The following is a 19076-nucleotide window of genomic DNA, read 5'->3' on the forward strand; positions in this document are numbered from 1 at the left end:
GTATTCAAGGGGTGTAGGTTAATGAACTATAATTTTGATATGTTCGAACCTCCGAATGATCAACTTGTATTTATAGAAGGACAGCAAAAAATCATGATAAACCATGTTCTAATTCCGCTGTCAGAACTTGGATTACTTTACTTACATTATGGTATCGACTGTTTCCATTCTAAAACTACGAAACAAAATGTATTTCCGTCAATTTGGCTTTGTAATTTCTTTTCACATAGAGCACTTTATATTCAAATAAATAATTAATAATTGTGTTATGAATAATTAAAGAAGAATATATTATCTGGCCAACTAAATAACTTGTCCAGATCCAACTGATATTTTTACCTCTTCTGTTTATACATCCTACTTGTCCAGATCCAACTGATATTTTTTACCTCTTCTCTTTGTGCATCCTGCTTGTCCAGATCCAACTGATACTTCTGACCTTTTCTGTTTATATATCCTACTTGTCCAGATCCAACTGATACTTCTGATCTTTTCTATTTATATATTCTGCTTATCCAGATCCAATTGATACTTCTGATTAATTGATCCCATGATATTGCTTGTCCTGATCCTGCTAGTACTTTTGATTGAACCAATGATTCCATTTGCCGAAACGTTGCTTTAACCTTTAGTGTTACTGTCAAACTTATATTGGGAAGTAACGCAACCTTTATGACAGAAAATCTGAAAATAACAACCAGTAACTGCATTGTGGAATATATTACACGTTTTAGCACTTGACGTTACAAAAATACATTTTTTAAATGTAAAATTGTTATAAAAACATCAAATGATTACTTTAAATATTGCATCAATAGTACTTTTCTAGTTAAAAGAATTAACCAGTTTCTCTATATATTCAAGTGTCTTTATTAATGATTAAAATAAAAATGTCATTAAGTATTTTTTGTTCAGTTCCTAGATGGCACTACATTATAAAATTCTGTTTCCTTAGGTTATAAAGTTTGCCGGTTGATAAGAGTATGTATGATTCACCCAGCCCTAGTTATAATTTTTGACCTAAGAGGGCAACATTGCAGCACTAATGAATTTAAATATCCCCTCTGTTTAGCACTTTTTTTATTTAGACACGAAAGGTGGGTGGAATTTCTAGTAGTCATCTTCGAATGAAAATCTGGTGTATTGTGACCAACAAAACTCAGTTCTTGGTCAAAAACAACACAAGGACACTTCCGAAACTGGTCACTAAAAGAAAAATCACTTTCACTTTGTAATATGTCTTTAATCATTTTAGAAGTAAGATGTGGTCATCTAAGAGTCTGTACATAGTGTACATTTGTTCATTATACAAGATTGCGTCCTAAAGAAACATAGAATTATTTTGCCTGATGAAACAATATTATTTTATTTTTATCCAAAAAGGGTTGAAAGGTTCTTTTTAATCATTATCCATCATAAACCAAAACGAAAGAAATGCTTTAAACAATCTTAAATCGAATAACAATATCACAGTAAAGGCAGCAATCAACGGTGGAGCTATTGTTATTCTTGACAAAAATGACTTTATCATGGAAGCCAGCTAGAGGACATTAATTTCTATACAAAAAAATTCTCACATGATCCTACAACTCAGTTTATTAAAAACCATAACTGATGAACTTAAAAAACTCCTCAAATACAATAAAATAAACAAAGAAACCTTTCAGTATTTGATACTCAGACAAGATTTTCCTGGTAAATTTTATCTCTTACCTAAATTCCAAACAAAAAACAAATCCTGGTCGACCCATAATTCCTAATATAAACATGGCTACTGAAAAGCTGTCTGCTTTTGTTGACCAACACACAAAAGTATCCCCTGTACTCTCTCCTCTTACAAAAAGGATACTACCTACTTTCTTAACATCATAGAAGATATTAACACTGACAGACAGTTACCACAAAATAGTTTTCTTTGTACGATGGATGTTTCTTCCCTTTACACCAATATCCCACATGATAAAGGACTAGAAACTCTAAAGTCTGCATTAAATCTCACTAACCAATCAGAATCTCAAACAATAACCGATCTTGCCAGTCTCGTTCTAGCTCTGAACAACTTCGAATTTAGTTACGAGCACTACATTCAAGTTAACGATACTGCAATGGATACCAAAATGGCTCCCAATTATGCCAATATCTTTATGGTTCATATTGAAAACTAGCCTTTACAACTCATTCTGTAAAATCTTATACATGGTAACGTTACATAGACGACATATTTTTCATTTGGACAGCCGACCTTCAATCACTTAAAGAATTTATCACACTTGCAAACTCCTTTCACAAAACAATTAAGTTTATTTGCGATATTTACCTACACAAATTCACTTACTTGATGTAACAGTTTTTGTGAAAAAACGGCATTTTAAAAACAGACTTGTACAAAAAGCCTACAGACAGACCACAGTATCTTCACTTTAAAAGATGTCACCCCTCTCACTCTACTACAGTCAAGCTCTTAGAATCAAGAAAATATGTCCAGATGAAATAAATTACGGAAAAGACACTAAGGATATAAAACTAACCATGTTACAGAGAGAGTACAAAGAAATCAAAATCGACAAACAACTTGAGAAGGCTAACAATACTCAGCGGGAAAAACATCCTAAACCAGAGTAATAATAAAATAATAATAATAGTAATAACAATAATAGTAATAATAAAACCAGAGTAATAATAAACTTTCAAATAGTATTACTCTTGTTATTACCTACCATTTTAAACTCAGAAATGGTTCACGAATTCTGAAAAAAACATTTTTATCTACTACAGCTCGACAGACGTCTCAAACAGATATTTCCTGAAGGTCCCGTTGTTTCCTTCCAAAAAAACAGAACCCTAAAAGATATCTTTGTTCACACAAAAATAAATTACACTCCACCCCAAAATGGCTGTCGTACGTACAATAAAGCCCGTTGTCAAACCTGCAAATTCGTACAAAGCACTTATTCATTTTCCGACAACCAAAATCAACGGAATTTTAAAATATCTAAAGAAATCACTTGTGAAAAAAACCCACCATTTACCTTAAACAGTGTAAAATATGCAATTATCAGTGTATAGAACATACACAAACAGAGAACGTTTTAACATTAACAAATCCTCTATTAACACTGAAAAAGATCCTCCTGTCGCTGAACACCTCAACCAACTCAGTCATTCGATTAAGGTTATTACTCTCACTGACATTGAAACAGGACTCAAAACAAAAGCAGACAGAGAAATAAAAGAAACATATTGGATTACTAAGTTAAACACTGTTCAACATTTCTCAATTAATCTAGATCCAGGAATCAGTGATCTCCGGTCATTAGTTCATCTGTCAGAAAAATAACTTTATTCTTCACTTACTTTTTAATGAAAGAATTATTGTTTTTAAATTGATTTATATAAACATATGTTTATTAATCACTCTCCATGTGTTATCTATACTTGATTTATATAAATCTGTTGTTATCTATACTTGATTTATACAAACATATATTTAATAATCACTCTCCAGGTGTTATCTTTACTTGATTTCTATTAACATATCTTTATTAATCACTCTCCAGGTGTTATCTATACTTTATTTCTATAAACATATCTTTATTAATCACTCTCCAGGTGTTATCTATACTTGATTTATATAAATCTGTTGTTATCTATACTTGATTTATACAAACATATATTTAATAATCACTCTCCAGGTGTTATCTTTACTTGATTTCTATAAACATATCTTTATTAATCACTCTCCAGATGTTATCTATACTTGATTTATATAAACATATCTTTATTAATCACTCTACAGGTGTTATCTGTATATTTTTTATTTAAATATCTAAGTACAGTTCTTAAAAATACACACATATTGTATCCATTCCAAAGTCTGTCAGCCTCTTCTCAGTTTTCCTTACAGGCGTCCACCCAAGCATCGAGCACGACGAAATCAAACACACAATTTAAAATCAAACCCAAACCAAGCTACATGCAGTACATCGGATATTTTCTAAACATACCAACCGGCTCACCTACTTTATCAAGTTAGTAACAACTTCAAAACATAGTGCTGACTGTATTTTGCACAATGGTTGTTTCTACCATATCTTTAATTTTAGCACCGAACGACCACGTCGCCGCTTCACCCACCAGTAGTCATATAACACTTCCAGACGAAACATGCAACCTACGGACGACTTTCAGCAGGACTTTACCGCCAAGTCCAGTTCCAATCAAAAAAGACACCCAAGCATGCTCATCCAGCTCTACCTCGGCGCCCTCAACCTCCACCCTCAGCAACATATCTGGACTTACTGATCCCAAGAAGACAGACAACAAATACTGCCAGACCACAACTATTATTTCAAAACTTACAATCTCAAAACAGATACAAACCACACGACCTGAAATTACAGACGCGTCAGTCTAGATAGACTTTGTGGTCACGAACATCCAGAAGTTACTACCTAAGGCTACTAGTAATCACAAATCAATCCAGACCACCATCAAACAACGCATCCAGGGAGCACAAGCAGAGAACTCACGTTTACCTTCACCACTTCTATGCATCTCTGAACCCAAGCCCACATTGAATTTCCTCGAAGGATTACAAGCAAAGCGCAAGCAGTTCATCCAAAGCTACAATAAACCACCTACTTCTACAGTTCCGCCATAAGCTTCTTACGTTTTTATTTACTTATTTTAAATTCCTGTATGCATTATTAGCCCAGACTTTCTTTCCCCACAGCTACTCCCGGCCACTGTCTGGGTAGATTATTCGGCACCCAGGCCATGAGTGGGGGGTTTTTCTTGGGGTACTCCTGTTTCCCGAACACCTAAATCTTAGGCATTGGATCTGTATATCCAAGCTAGGTCCGGCATGGCCAAGCGTGTTAAGCGTGGTGAGGACTAGCTGCCTTCCTCTAGTCTTACACTGCTAAATTAGGGACGGCTAGCACAGATAGCCTTGGAGTAGCTTTGTGCGAAATTTAAAAACAAACAAACAAACAATATCCCAGCTAGGGCAGTATGATCCATCGATCTGTATACCCCAGCTAGGGCAATATGACCCATCGATCTGTATATTCCAGCTAGAGCAATATGACCCATCAGTCTGTATATCTCAGCTAGGGCAATATGACCCATCGATCTGTATATCCCAGCTAGGGCAATATAACCCATCGATCTGTATATCCCAGCTAGGGCAATATGACCTATCGATCTGTATATCCCAGCTAGGGCAATATGACCCATCGATCTGTATATCCCAGCTAGGGCAATATGACCTATCGATCTGTATATCCCAGCTAGGGCAATATAACCCATCGATCTGTATATCCCAGCTAGGGCAATATGACCCATCGATCTGTATATCCCAGCTAGGGCAATATGACCCATCGATCCACGCCCGGCCCTGAATTGGCCCGTTTCAGTTTGACATTTTCTTGATATGTTAACTGCTTCTTCTTCAATCGGGCGTTGACTTCGCCTCCACTTTGTCAGCTGCCACTCCTGCCAGACTCGTGCTGACAAGTTCCATGTTAAACTTATCAATCGTTTTAACCCAAATTATTAATTATTAATAATCATTTGGTCAAAATTCTTAATTTCTACAAAGTGCGGGGCTGAAGGAGGACTGTTTAGCACCCCTTGGGGCTGATATTTCCTTAGAAATATTAATAATATTCCTAAACAACTGCCAGATTGCCCCTGAAGAAGAAAGGTCCGTCTTTCGAAAGCGCTTTGGTTAAAAGGGTTTCTATTTCAGTTTTATATAGTTTACTGAAACTTATTTCTTTGTGTAGTTCGTAAAAATTTACTACATTACACTCAATACTTCAAGGAAAATTTACTATATTGCACTGTATACGTCAGTGGAACTTATTACACTGTATAGTTCAGTGGAATTTATTATAATACAATGTATAGTTTAATAAAAATATACTATAATTCACTGTGTAGATCAGTGTAAATTTACTGTGTTACACTATATAGGTCATCGAAGATTTACAATACAACACTGTGTAGTTCAGTGAAAAGTTACTATAATACACTGTGTAGTTCGGGTAATAGTTACTATAATATACTGTGTAGTTCATTGAAAATTTACTATATTACACGGTATAGTACAGTGAAAATGTATTATAATACATTGTATAGTTTAGTGAATCTTATTACTATGTGTGGTTCAGTGAAAATGTGTTATATTACACTGTATAGTTCTTTGAAAATTTACTATGTTACACTGTATAGTTCATGAAAACTTACTGTGATACTCTGTGTAGTTTAGTGAATATTTACTATATTACACTCTATAGTTCATTGAGAAGTTACTATATTAAACTCTATAATTCAGTGAAACATATTACACTGTATAGTTCATGAAAACTTACTGTGATACACTGTGTAGTTCAGTGAATATTTACTATATTACACTCTATAGTTCAGTGAATATTTACTATATTACACTCTATAGTTCATTGAGAAGTTACTATATTAAACTCTATAATTCAGTGAAACATATTACACTGTGTAGTTCAGGGAAAATTTACTATAAATTACTGTGTATGTAGTTTAGTGAATATTTACTATATTACACTCTATAGTTCAGTGAAACCTTATTATAATACACTGTGTAGTTCAGTGAATATTTACTATATTACACTCTATAGTTCATTGAGAAGTTACTATATTAAACTCTATAATTCAGTGAAACATATTACACTGTATAGTTCATGAAAACTTACTACATTACACTTCATAATTCTTTGAAAATTTACTATTATATACTTTGTAGTTCAGTGAAAGTTTACTATATTACACTGTAGAGTTCAGTGAACATTCACTATATTATACTTGTAGAGTGCGGTGAAATTTTACTGTTTTACACTCTATAGTTCAGTGAAAATTTATTATATTACTCTCTATAGTTGAGTGAAACTTATTACTGTGTATAGTTCAGGGAAACTTATTACATCATATTTGGTTCTATAATCAATTATAATTTGAACTACACACAACATTAATAAAACCTTCCACTTTCGTATAACTTAGAAATGACCTGGTTAGTTTCACGTATCATAACAGCAAAACTTTGATACGTGTGTTGAAAGCATTCAAATAGTAAGTGAACTGAAATAAAAATGGAATAAACCATGGACTATTGGATGGTACACCGGCTATTCAAGAAGGTCCGGCATGGAACCCCTACGCCCAAAAGCCCTTCTTGCCCGAAAAAGGGCATCAAACTAACATTCATGACGTAAGGTTTAAACTAATTAATAATTAACCGTTGTTTTCGCTATATACGTAGGTGTCCGATATACCCATGGTTTTGTATTGCTGTATCTCTTGGTAGCGAATAAACTGTTTCATTATTATGTCAAGAAACAAGAGAGTGTTTTGGTATCTCTAAAGCTGGGCACAACACAGTTAGCTTGTTGTACAATTTCGTGTTTAATAACAAACATATTCTAGGCTTAATAGCTGCTCCTATACTTTACGTGTTTCACGGAATATTCTAGAAACAAAGTTAGGCCTCATTACTCAGGCCTTCTAAACTTTATATATGTCATCCGCAATTGTTTAACCAATCACTGCAACAATATTGCTTTTAACGAGACAGTGAACGGTTCATCTTTTCACCAGGCTTTGTAAGATTATAATTACGTTCTTGTCAGTTGAGGTCTTTATTGTATAATGGAAGACGGAGCTGGAGTAGTTATATATGACAGACCAGACTGACAGGAAATCCAGTTGTTTAATTAAGTGATCGTCATCCGGCTTCTAGTAAGCGTCATCCGGCTTCTAGTAAGCTTCATCCGGCTTCTAGTAAGCGTCATCCGGCTTCAAGTAAGCTTCATCCGGCTTCTAGTAAGCGTCATCCGGCTTCAAGTAAGCTTCATCCGGCTTCTAGTAAGCGTCATCTGGCTTCAAGTAAGCTTCATCCGGCTTCTAGTAAGCGTCATCCGGCTTCTGGTAAGCGTCATCCGGCTTCTAGTAAGCTTCATCCGGCTTCTAGTAAGCGTTATCCGGCTTCTAGTAAGCTTCATCCGGCTTCTAGTAAGCGTCATCCGGCTTCTAATAGGCTTCATCCGGCTTCTAGTAAGCTTATAATCCATTAAATAACTTTGATTATTCTCATTAGACCCCCTCTTTTAGTTTCAATGATACGTTCACCAACTTGACCTCGACCTGCTATACGATATTGATTTTCAATGAAGTAACCGATTTTAGTGTAGAACTCTCGGCCTTGACCTCTGAGTGAAAAGTCACACAGTTTATCAGTAAAATAATATAACAGAGTACAAGTGACTCTAACAGTTCATCTTTTTTTTTTATAAATTACAAGTTATTTTGCAATAAGTAGAATTTTGTCACTTTTGTTTTTGGTGTTAAGGACGAAACTAAACAACGGTAGATTTTTTTGAAAACCCAATTTTAGTTTGTAAACCCTAACATTGGTATGGAGAGGGATCAGTTTCATAAGAACTATTTTATTTTTAAACTTTATGAACAGTTCCAGTCTTGACCGGACTATTTGCACATGACGTCATCACTTCGTTCTATTTTACCTCAAATTTCGTTATAAGTGTTCATCATTGAGACCAGAAAACTTCATTCATTCAGGAATTCTGTAAGATACATTTCAAGTGACTTCCTTATTAACTTCAATACTTTCTCATACTTTAACGGTTTATTACTTTACACATATGAATACATCATAATGAGAATTTAGAGTAGTCTAAAGTTTAATAAAAAAAACATCGGAATACGACACAGGTTTTACTAGTTACATAAGCCTGAAGAAAAACATTTAACGTAACAGTGTTTACTTACAAGGTCTTACTAGAAACATATACTACTGACTTTCGGTAAAAATTAGATAAAACATCCGCTGTCGTTTGTTTTCACACATTATTCCAAGGGGAAGAATAGCCCATGTCTACGTATGAATTAGGAAACATTTCTAGGGCCTTCTCGGGTTTGTTCGGGCTGAATGTTCCTCCGAATGAAGCGAACGGAGCGTACAGAGGATACCAGCGGAACATATCAGACTCCATGTACTTCTTGATGGCCGGAAGTTCTTCGAATCGAGTCATGAAACGCTGGAGATTGGAGAAGTCCTTTAGGCAGTCTGGATCAAATACGCGGTGCTGATCTAGGGCTTCGTAGAAAATAAAGTCGACATAGGTCACTCTATCACCAATTAGCCATTGTCCAGAACCGAGGAACTCGGACAACCATCTTAACTGTTCAGGTAGACGTCCCAGGTAGTTTGTCCGCGTGTTTCCATAAATTGCCGGCGGAACATAAGCCACTCTAATCAATCCCCACCTGAAGTCACACAATTGCTGCTCCACGAGATCCGTGCGGATTCGTTCCTCTTCTGACTTGGCGTCGAGGTCATTTTTACGAGCAAGATACCTCATAATGGCTATACTCTGGGTCAACTTGAAATCACCATCGATGTAGTAAGGAATATTAGGAAAATCTAGGCCTAAAGACAGTCGATCTACCTCCCATTCTCCACGACCCCATTCGGGGGGATCGCCAGGAATGTATAGCTTTTCTTCAAAGTCGGTTCCACTGTATGCCAGCAGGTAACGGATAGGCTCACACAGCCCCCTAAGTTTCCAGTAGCCGAGCACAGGCGACATGTTGCAATTCTCTTTAAAACTTACGACCTTTCCTGTTTCTTATATAGAAGATTATCATGTGCTTATCACACTGAGTTTCATTATCACTCTTAGGTAAGTTACACGAGCAAGCTTGCTTGTAGAAGTAACATATTTACACACAAAAGAATACTACTTTCTTATCTATGTTAAGTATAACCGAACCTACATAGTAACGCTATCAATTCAGGAAAGGCTCTGGAAGAATTATACAAGAATAAGATATCACAGTCATGCGACTCACAAAATGTTATATTTCACAGTCACAACAGGTGTGATGTGCTACATTTCAGTTTCACGGAACATAAAGCATTAAACGTCGGTCACATCGAACGTTTGATTTGTCAGCCAAATAATTATTGTTATAAAGTATATTGAATAATGATGGAAAAAAATTCTGTTTATTTCTCTTTATTGCTGTGTACAAAAAGGATTATTTAAACGGGGATCAAACCTCGGAAGTTAGCTTTGTAAGTCTATCGACTTACCATTATACCACCGAAAAAGTAAATTCTTTTAATCGTGAACTTGGGATTTTAAATTAACATTTTGTTGGTGTTTGAAAAACGCGTAGGTTAAAGAAGTTTTGATAGAAATGAAATTTCCCAGCATGGCCAGCTGGTTTAAGCACTCGACTCGTAATCCGAGGGTCGCGATTTCGTTTCCCCGTCACACCAAATATATTCGTACTTTCAGCCATGGGGGCGTTATAATATGACGGTCAATACCACTATTTTGTTGGCTAAAGAGTAGCTCAAGAGTTGGCGGTGGGTGGTGATGACTAGTCGCCTTCCATTTAGTCTTACACTGCTAAATTAGGGAAGGCTAGCGCAGATAGCCCTCGTGTAGCTTTGCGTGAAATTGAAAACAAGCCAAGAAATGAAATAAAAACCCTATAACCTGAACAATTCTAAAAGGTGGACCATTCTTTTTTTCAGGGGAAAACTGGGACATAAAGGGCATACTTTGTGTATCTTTACTTAGGCTTAATGAAAAGTTAGAAGTAGAATCTTTAAAAAAATATTAGATTTAGAAAGTTTATATTAGACTGTAGATTTTAACATGGTTAAGAAATATCCTTTACTGAGTGAAAACAGAGATAAAGTCAATCGTACACACACTGAACCGCCCCCTATTGTATTATTTTTATCTCTCTTTAGCTTTGTTTTCTGTATCATTTGTTTGTTCTCTATCTTTTCTCCAATATCAGTTAAGAATAGCCTTGAGAGAAATGTGACTATTTCATGCAGCGTAATCTGAGGGTCGCCAGTTCGAATTCCCGACACACCAAACACGTTCGCCTTTTCAGCCGTGAAGGCATTATAATGTGACGGTCAATCCCACTTTTCGTTGGTAAAAAAGTAGCCCAAGAGTTGGCGGTGAGTGGTGATTACTAGCTGCCTCCTCTCTGGTCTTACATTGTTAAATGTGGGACGGCTATCGCGGATAGCCCTCTCGTGTAGCTTTGCGCGAGATTCAAACCAAACCAAACTCATGCAGCATTGCTGGCACCTTACAGCTTGTAGTAGTAACTGATAGAAACATTTAGGGAGGGTTATAGGTTACTATAACTAGTATCCAGGTGAATAAAATCTTTTATATATTTAGATATATAGTAAATGTACATTATCAGGTTCTCAGAAAGTGTTCTGTTTGATGATTAAATAACACCAAAATTAAGAAATGTTTTTATTTCTTGGTTTTGAAGGTCACATATCATACTGTGCAGTAGCCTATAGAGTGCATAATTCTTTACTGTCACAAAAGTACAAATTGAAACGTTAACTGTTTCTTGTGTGGCGTCATTTTAGCGTCTACTGACAGATAGACAGACAACACATTACTGTTTTGTAATGCGAGTGGTTACAACGGGTGGCGCTCCATATGGTCTTTCTACTATTTTCGGGAAAATGAAACAAGTATTTATAGGTCGAGTATTGTTTCATGTTCTGTGTACATACGTCATGTGTTTGTATATGCCATTGTTTCATGTTCTGTGTGTATATGTTATGTGTTTGTTTTAGTTTGAATTTCGCAGAATACTACGCGAGGGTTATCTTTGCTAGTTGTCCTTAACTCTCCAGTGATAAGCAAGAGGAAAGGCAGCTACTCAGAACCACCCACCCCTAACTCATGGGATACTCTTTTAATAACGAACATTGGAATTGAACGTCATTTTATAATGCAAACCAAAAACTAAAAAGGCAAACATGTTTGGTGTCAAAAATTCGAACCCGTAACTCGCACCTGCGATTCCAGCACCCTAACCACCGTATCTTGTCAGACTATTTTAAAATTGTACACGATTGCTACATTATCTAACACAAAAAAGTATAACACATACTCACTATAGTCATAGATTTAGTATATCATAAATTTATCATAGTTGTAGGTTTATAATAACACATACCCACCATAGTTATAGGCTTACTATAACATAACATAGTTAAAGGTTTACAGTGACACATACCAGAATTATAGGTTTGTTTGTTAAGATTATTACTTGTTAAAAGTAACGGCAACTATTAAGCTGTTTAACAATGCTTTTAATTCACAAATAACTGAAACTATTATGTTTAAAAATACGTTTTAAAGAACACATAACAGTAAATATTAGGTTTAACGATACTTTTAAAAGACAAATAACAGTAACTATTATGCTTAGAATAGGTTGTAATGAACAAATGACGGAAACTATTAGGTTTAACAATGCTTTTAATTGACAAATAATGGTAGCTATTAGGTTTAACAATGCTTTTAATTGACAAATAATGGTAGCTATTAAGTTTAACAATGCTTTTAATTGACAAATAATGGTAGCTATTAGGTTTAACAATGCTTTTAATTGACAAATAATGGTAGCTATTAGGTTTAACAATGCTTTTAATTGACAAATAATGGTAGCTATTAGGTTTAACAATGCTTTTAATTGACAAATAATAGTAGCTATTAGGTTTAACAATGCTTTTAATTGACAAATATTGGTAGCTATTAGGTTTAACAATGCTTTTAATTGACAAATAATGGTAGCTATTAAGTTTAACAATGCTTTTAATTGACAAATAATGGTAGCTATTAGGTTTAACAATGCTTTTAATTGACAAATAATGGTAGCTATTAGGTTTAACAATGCTTTTAATTGACAAATAATAGTAGCTATTAGGTTTAACAATGCTTTTAATTGACAAATAATGGTAGCTATTAGGTTTAGCAACACGTTTTGATGGACAATTAACAGCAATTATTATGTATAAGAACACCTTTTATGGAGAGAGCTCAAGATTTTAACTGTAACGAAACACAAACCAAGAACCTCAGCTCCATAACACAACTATCATGCCAAAACAGCCAAATAAAGCTTTACTAAGGACGAAGAGCAATTAGGAAAGTTGCCTTTAGAGATTTTCTTTTCGTCTATTATTCTTCGCTAATCTACAGTCTTCCAAATCTGTTTGGAAAGTTGACAAGTTCCCGGTAGTGTTATTAATTTCATTGGTCATAAAACACTTAGGAACGCCTCCCATAATGTTTAGTTAAAATAAATTGTTCTTTAAAATTTGTTTAAAACAAATTATCTTTTAATATTCTTGAGAAGCGGCTAGTGTTTTAATATAGTAATCCCCTTTACCGTTATCTAAAGTTTGATTAAAGTATACGATAACAAATGACAAAGATGTAACAACACTTACAATCTTGCCACGTTTACGCATGTCAAACAAATATTTAGGGATACTCCCAGGGTAAACAAACAAAGCCAAAAACTAGTCCTAAAGTTTTTACTTAATCCATACGTTTACTTCGTGATGACTAAGCAATTTCGTATGATTAACATGCTATAAAAGTGTTATTTCAAGTTTTGGTTTTATGTATTAATGGTTAAATTTCATCATATGATCGGTTGATTAAGAACAAAATTACATAAACTTTATTCTGTTGGGATTTTAATTATCGCATAATTTGAACGAGCATAATACAAGTCTGAGAAATAGAGGTATCTAAAAACATTTCGTAAAGTTTAAACACGAAACAAATTCCAACGAAAACAACGATAAAAAATAATTAATTCGATTGTATATCATAATAACTTAATAACAATTTACGATACTGGAAATACCTTAATTTGACAGGTCACTTTTTATGTACAACAGGCCAGACATTAAAGTTCATTACTGAGCTCTTGTATCACGCGTTTTTTATGGAAAACCTAAAAAGTTTCATTGATATAGACCTTTCAAACACTTGATATTTCTTTAAAAACCTGAACCTTACTATGTTCTCTTAGATTCATTACTTTCCGTAAACAAAGTTATCGGTATGTACGTTAACCTTACCTTGTCTATTTCAGTCATAACTTACTGTAAACAAAGTTACCTGTATCTACATCAACCTTACTCTGTCTATTTCAGTCATAACTTACTGTAAATAAAGTTAACTGCAGCTACATCAACCTTACCTTGTCTACTTCAGTGATAACTTACTGTAAACAAAGTTACCTGTATCTACATCAACCTTACTCTGTCTATTTCAGTCATAACTTACTGTAAACAAAGTTACCTGCATCTACATTAACCTTACCTTGTCTACTTCAGTCATAACTTACTATAAACAAAGTTACCTGTATCTACATTAACCTTAATATGTTTATTTCAGTGATAACTTACTGTAAACAAAGTTATCTATATCTACATCAACCTTACTCTGTCTATTTCAGTCATAACTTACTGTAAACAAAGTTACCTATATCTACATCAACCTTACTCTGTCTACTTCAGTCATAACTTACTGTAAACAAAGTTACCTGCATCTACATTAACCTTACCTTGTCTACTTCAGTCATAACTTACTATAAACAAAGTTACCTGTATCTACATCAACCTTACCTTGTCTACTTCAGTCATAACTTACTGTAAACAAAGTTACCTGTATCTACATTAACCTTACTCCGTCTATTTCAGTCATAACTTACTGTAAACAAAGTTACCTGTATCTACATCAACCTTACTCCGTCTATTTCAGTCATAACTTACTGTAAACAAAGTTACCTGCATCTACATTAACCTTACCTTGTCTATTTCAGTCATAACTTACTGTAAACAAAGTTACCTGTATCTACATCAACCTTACTCTGTCTTATTCAGTCATAACTTACTGTAAACAAAGTTACCGATATCTACATTAACCTTACTCCGTCTATTTGTGTAGTAACTTACTGTAAACAATGTTACCTGTATCTACATTAACCTTACTCTGTCTATTTCAGCTATAACTTACTGTAAACAAAGTTACCTGCATCTACATTAACCTTACTCTGTCTACTTCAGTCATAACTTACTGTAAACAAAGTTACCTGTATCTACATTAACCTTACTCTGTCTACTTCAGTCATAACGTACTGTAAACAAAGTTACCTGTATCTACATTAACCTTACTCTGTCTATTTCAGTCATAACTTACTGTAAACAAAGGTACCTGCATCTACATTAACCTTACTCTGTCTACTTCAGTCATAACTTACTGTAAACAAAGCTACCTATATCTACATTAACCTTACTCCGTCTATTTCAGTAGTAACTTACTGTAAACAAAGTTACCTGTATCTACATTAACCTTACTCTGTCTATTTCAGTCATAACTTACTGTAAACAAAGTTACCTGTATCTACATCAACCTTACTCTGTGTATTTCAGTCATAACTTACTGTAAACAAAGTTACCTGTATCTACATTAACCTTACTCTGTCTATTTCAGTCATAACTTACTGTAAACAAAGTTACCTGTATCTACATTAACCTTACTCGTCTATTTCAGTAGTAACTTACTGTAAACAAAGTTACCTGTATCTACATTAACCTTACTCTGTCTATTTCAGTCATAACTTACTGTAAACAAAGTTACCTGTATCTACATTAACCTTATCTTATCTACTTCAGTCATTACTCAAACAAATTTATTTTTATGTAGAATATCCAGTAAGAGGCATCGTCGGTACTTAATGAAAATATCTCTTAGTTTTTAAAACAATAACAATAGATTTTATTAAAACGAATTTCTTTATAGTCGATGTTACCATATCTGTGTAACTACGATGTACCTTACAGTAACTATGCAGCGCTGTTTCTATTTCCTAAGGACTCCGTCAAGTGCACTTCACCTTCGTCGTTCCTGTATCCAATAATGTGTACACAGTAATTCTCTCTCGTAGCTGGTTTCGACAGCCCGATCACACAGAAATCCATAGTTGATTGGTATGTGTTCATATCGAATAGCACGAGCACTCATTCTATTTTGCAGTTGATTGAGTATGTTAAAGTCCAACGACTAGTATGAACTGCTGTTTTATCTTTGAAATAGATCTAGGATAGGACTTGTGTTATCTCTGGGAACCCGTGTACCGTTTATGTCTATTTCAGGCGGAAACTCTCCTTTGTTATGTTGTGTACTCTTGGTTGGGATGCATTAGTTGTTTTGGGGTTACCGCTTATTCGAGGATGCTCCACTTTGCATACCACAACTGGGATAGGACTTGTGTCAGGTGTCTTTATGGACTGAGGGTCACGGGCTCGAATTCCCGATTCAACAAACAATGTAACCCTTCTTCACGTTGGGGCGTTAAAGCGTAACGAATGATCTCACTGTTCGTTGGTAAAAGAGTAATCAACTGTTGGCGGTGGGTGGTAATGATTAGCTGACTTTCCTCTAATTTCTCTTTGCTGAATTAGAGATGGCTGGTGCAGGTATTCAAACCGAAACAAATAAACTCTTTATGGTCGGAGTTAGTGCGATATATAAATGTAACAAGTGTTCCTAGGTTCTTATAATAGTATAATATCTATTCTGTCTGTCCTGAATGTTTTATCCGACAGAGTTCACACAGAAGTTGCATAACTTCAGTTAAAATAACAATAATCCAAAATTAACTTAATTTCATGTTTCTTTTTTTGAGGCTAATTTGTAGGATGATATCAGAGAGCGTGATCTGGTGCAACAGAACTAGTTATCAAAATGACCTTGAGGTCTTGTCTCTTAGAGTTCAAGATTAAAGACATTCGGTTTTGTAGCATACTATTACAGAACTGTTCTTCTGATAACAAAACTCTTGCTTGTTAAAAACTGATAAAAATTATAAACATTTTGAACTTAAGGCGCATCTTGCGGAAGTAGTTGAAGTGCTAATTTTATTAATTACTGTTTGTTCACAGTTCTGAAACCTTGTTTTGATGAGCTGAGTGTGTTGTATATATCCGACGCTACTGTCGCTTTGTTTAAATCATAAATATTGTCAGAGTAAAATATTAAACTGAGAACATCACGGGTCGGGATTATCAATCTAGACATGGTGGTATTGTAACAACAAGGTTCACTTGATTCACTAGACATGGAAGTACTGTACTATCAAGGTTCACATGATTCACTAGACTTGGAAATATTGTACTAACAAGGTTGACATGATTCACTAGACATGGAAGTATTGTACTAACAAGGTTCACATGATTCACTAGACATGAAAGTACTGTACTAACAAGGTTCACATGATTCACTAGACATGGAAGTACTGTCCTAACAAGGTTCACATGATTCACTAGACACGGAGATACTGTACTAACAAGGTTCACATGATTCACTAGACATGGAGGTACTGTACTAACAAGGTTCACATGATTCACTAGACATGGAAGTATTGTACTAACAAGGTTCATATGATTCACAAGACATGGTGCTACTGTAGTAACAAGGTTCTTATGATTCACAAGACATGGTGCTACTGTAGTAACAAGGTTCACATGATTCACTAGACATGGAAGTATTGTACTAACAAGGTTCACATGATTCACTAGACATGGAAGTATTGTACTAACAAGGTTCACATGATTCACTAGACATGGAGGTACTGTACTAACAAGGTTCACATGATTCACTAGACATGGAAGTATTGTACTAACAAGGTTCACATGATTCACTAGACATGGACGTAATGTACTATCAAGGTTCATATGATTCACTAGACATGGAAGTATTGTACTAACAAGGTTCACATGATTCACTAGACATGGAAGTATTGTACTAACAAGGTCACATGATTCACTAGACATGGAGGTACTGTACTAACAAGGTTCACATGATTCACTAGACATGAAGGTACTGTACTAACAAGGTTCACATGATCCACTAGACATGGAAGTATTGTACTAACAAGGCTCTTATGATTCACTAGACATGGAAGTACTGTACTAACAAGGTTCATATGATTCACTAGACATGAAAGTACTGTACTAACGAGGTTCACATGATTCACTAGACATGGTGCTACTGTAGTAACAAGGTTCATATGATTCACAAGACATGGTGCTACTGTAGTAACAAGGTTCTTATGATTCACAAGACATGGCGCTACTGTAATAACAAGGTTCATATGATTCACTAGACATGGAAGTATTGTACTAACAAGGTCACATGATTCACTAGACATGGAGGTACTGTACTAACAAGGTTCACATGATTCACTAGACATGGAAGTATTGTACTAACAAGGTTCACATGATTCACTAGACATGGAGGTACTGTACTAACAAGGTTCACATGATTCACTAGACATGAAAGTACTGTACTAACGAGGTTCACATGATTCACTAGACATGGAAGTATTGTACTAACAAGGTTCACATGATTCACTAGACATGGACGTAATGTACTATCAAGGTTCATATGATTCACTAGACATGGAAGTATTGTACTAACAAGGTTCACATGATTCACTAGACATGGAAGTATTGTACTAACAAGGTCACATGATTCACTAGACATGGAGGTACTGTACTAACAAGGTTCACATGATTCACTAGACATGAAGGTACTGTACTAACAAGGTTCACATGATCCACTAGACATGGAAGTATTGTACTAACAAGGCTCTTATGATTCACTAGACATGAAAGTACTGTACTAACAAGGTTCATATGATTCACTAGACATGAAAGTACTGTACTAACGAGGTTCACATGATTCACTAGACATGGAAGTATTGTACTAACGAGGTTCACATGATTCACTAGACATGGAAGTACTGTACTAACAAGGTTCACATGATTCACTAGACATGAAGGTACTGTACTAACAAGGTTCACATTATCCACTAGACATGGAAGTATTGTACTAACAAGGCTCTTATGATTCACTAGACATGGAGGTACTGTACTAACAAGGTTCACATGATTCACTAGACATGAAAGTACTGTACTAACGAGGTTCACATGATTCACTAGACATGGTGCTACTGTAGTAACAAGGTTCATATGATTCATAAGACATGGTGCTACTGTAGTAACAAGGCTCATCTGATTCAGTATAAATGGTGCTACTGTAGTAACAAGGTTCATATGATTCACAAGACATGGTGCTACTGTAGTAACAAGGTTC

At 34.9% G+C, this 19076-nt stretch overlaps 1 protein-coding gene, 1 long non-coding RNA gene and 1 pseudogene across 2 annotated transcripts in view; all 3 read right to left on the bottom strand.

Moving 5' to 3' along the window:
- Positions 1–19076, bottom strand: part of LOC143256165 (RYamide receptor-like) — a 168496-nt gene that overhangs the window by 55230 nt on the left and 94190 nt on the right. The window lies entirely within an intron of this gene.
- Positions 56–16026, bottom strand: LOC143258058 (uncharacterized). Its single transcript, XR_013032123.1, has 3 exons — positions 15754–16026; positions 2336–2444; positions 56–684 (listed from the first exon to the last, which is right to left on the bottom strand). It is a non-coding gene; the product is annotated as an uncharacterized LOC143258058 (long non-coding RNA).
- LOC143256162 (glutathione S-transferase Mu 1 pseudogene) lies at positions 8659–9678 on the bottom strand (annotated as a pseudogene).

This window comes from Tachypleus tridentatus, chromosome 7, assembly GCF_004210375.1.
Source record: "Tachypleus tridentatus isolate NWPU-2018 chromosome 7, ASM421037v1, whole genome shotgun sequence".
Taxonomy (NCBI): Eukaryota; Metazoa; Arthropoda; class Merostomata; order Xiphosura; family Limulidae; genus Tachypleus; species Tachypleus tridentatus.